Consider the following 2,826-nt stretch of genomic DNA (forward strand, 5'->3'; position numbering starts at 1 on the left):
CACTAGCACTTGGTATGCACAAATATCCAATAGTCAAAATTCAATACCAAAAAATAAAGTATAACCTCAATCTCAATCTAACAAAGAATATCAACAAAAACAATGCTAAAATAGTATCATGCCAGTAATCAGCAGCAATTCCTCAGCAGAATCAGCAAATCAGATTAATAATCCAACACTTTTCACCTAAACTAATCTATCCTAACCACCTAATCTACTAAAATAGAAAATTAAATTAACTCACTAACAAACTATAATCAAACTAAGATATTAAACTACTAAAACAAAAATTGCAAGGAAAAATGGTACTTGGTGTGCAGAAATAGAAAACAGAGAAGAGATGAGAGGAGTATTACAGCTCTGTGATGTCGTCAGAGGTGGAATGGAGATGGTAGAGGTAGGAGGTGGGTGGTATTGAGGTGAGAGAGAAGAAATGGAGAAAAGGAGGGTGAAAGAAGAACGGAGAAGAAAGAAGAAGAAAAGAAGTGGATTGGTGGGAAACAAAGGGGAAGTGTTTTTTTTGAGATCGTGTGTGTGCAGCTGCCATGCATACGCACAAATGGGGAAAATGGAGGTGGTGCGTACGCATGTAACTGTGCGCACGCACTGACCAGAGAGCCTGAAATTGGGGATGCGTATGCACAGCTGAGTGCGTATGCACAAAAGATTTTTTTACTAACAGGAGTACGTACGCACAACGGGGTGCGCACGCATGCACCAGAGCGATCAAATTCAGGGATGCGTACGCACCATAGCGTGCATACGCATGGGTCAAGGAAGTTGGGAAAGTTGTACATACGCGCGCACCAGAGGATTTGAAAATTTCTGTGCATATGCACAGTAGTGTGTGATAAACCTCCTTTGTAGGGTTTATCTTGTGCTTAATTTAGGGGATTTGATAACCTTTCCTCACATTTATTCAATGAAATAGCATGGTTTTGTAAATTCTCCTTTAATTGTGCTTAAGAGTGAAAACATGCTTTTTAGGTCTTAGAATAGCTAAATTTAATTCACCTTGATTTCATTAGATGCCTTGATATGTTTTTTAAGTGATTTCAGGTTTAGGAGGCAAAGATTGGATCAAGAAAATGAAGGAAAAGCATGTAAAAATGGAGAACTCATGAAGAAATGAAGGAATCGCAAAAGTTGTCAAGCCGACCTCTTCACACTTAATCGACCATAACTTGAGCTACAGAGGTCCAAATGACACGGTTCCAGTTGCTTTGGAAAGCTAACATCCAGGGCTTCAAAATGATATAAGATTTGCTATAGTTGTATTGCGCATAGGAGCGCGCACGTGCACGGTACACGTACGCGCCGATGGGTGCACATGGTTCACTTAATACAACTCGTGGCCAATGATTTTAGAAGCCTTGTAGGCCCAATCCAACTCATTTATAATGCTATTTAAGCCAAGGATTGAAGGGAAATTAACATACTTTTGATCATTAGTCATAGTTTAAGTTTTAGAAGTAGTTAGAGTTAGTTTCTAGAGAGAGAAGCTCTCACTTCTCTCTAGAATTAGGATTAGGTTTTAGATCTAGATCTACTTCTTCTCCTCTTCTAATTTTCCTTTTATTTCCTTAATTGTTCTCTTGTAGTTGTAGAATTCTTCTTCTCTTGTAATTCATTTGTATTGTTAGTTGTAGTTTATGAATTTTCTTTTGTAGATCTACATTTCTTCTTCAATGCAATTGGTAAGTTCTTTGTTGTTTCATAATTGTTTTCCTTTTTTATTGTTGATCTCTTGCTATTCTAGTTAGATCTCTCTTTAATTCTTGCAATTCATGTTGTTTACTTTTATTGCCTTCTATGTGTTTGATGAAATGCCTCTTTTAGCTTTAGTATAGATTTTGCTCCTCTTGGCCTAGGTAGAGTAATTAGTGATGCTTGAGTTATCTAATTCCTTTGTTGATCGATAATTAGAAGTTGCTAATTGATTTGGATACCACTAAAGCTAGTCTTTCTCTTGAGAGTTGGCTAGGACTTGTGGAATCAAGTTAATTCATCCACTTGACTTTCCTCCATTGTAGAGGTTAACTAAGTAGTAGCAATGAACAATTTGTGGTCACAATTGAGGAGGATAACTAGGATAGGACTTCTAGTTCTCATATCTTGCCAAGAGCTTTGTTAATTGTTAGTTTATTTCTTTTTCTATTTACATTTCATGTCTAATATCTCAAAAACCCCAAAACAATCCATAACCAATAACAAGAACACTTCATTGCAATTCCTAGGGAGAACGACCCGAGGTTCAATACTCCGGTTTATAAATTTAGGGGTTTGTTTTAGTGACAAACAATCTTTTGCATGAGAGGACTATTGTTTGGTTTAGAAACTATACATTACAACGAGACTTCATTTGTGAAATTCTAAACCATCAATAGTCCATTCATTAGTGTGCCCACGCACTAGGGGTGGCAATGGGGCGGGTAGGGGCGGGTTTTTACCCTACCTAACCCCGCCCCGCTGTCCTTGCACTCCACTACTACCCGCCCCACCCTTACCTGCGGGTAGTAGGCTACTCTACCCTAATCCGCCCCCACGGGTACCCGTCCCGCCCCTACCCGCCCCTATAAAAATTAAATAACATTTTAATTTTTACACATTCATATATAAATTAAGATAAAAACTTAAAATTCATAACTAAATTAAAATATAAATATAAGATTCATACAATGTCAAATAACTTAAAATTAAAAAAGGATTAATGTTTAATCACTACAAATTTAACAGCATAATAAAGAAATTGCATCAAAGGAGTCTTCAATCATTATTCTTGTTCTTCCACCATTTAACAAACCTACATTGAAAACACAGCATATA

Source organism: Arachis hypogaea, chromosome 20 (genome assembly GCF_003086295.3).
Source record: "Arachis hypogaea cultivar Tifrunner chromosome 20, arahy.Tifrunner.gnm2.J5K5, whole genome shotgun sequence".
Lineage (NCBI taxonomy): Eukaryota > Viridiplantae > Streptophyta > Magnoliopsida > Fabales > Fabaceae > Arachis > Arachis hypogaea.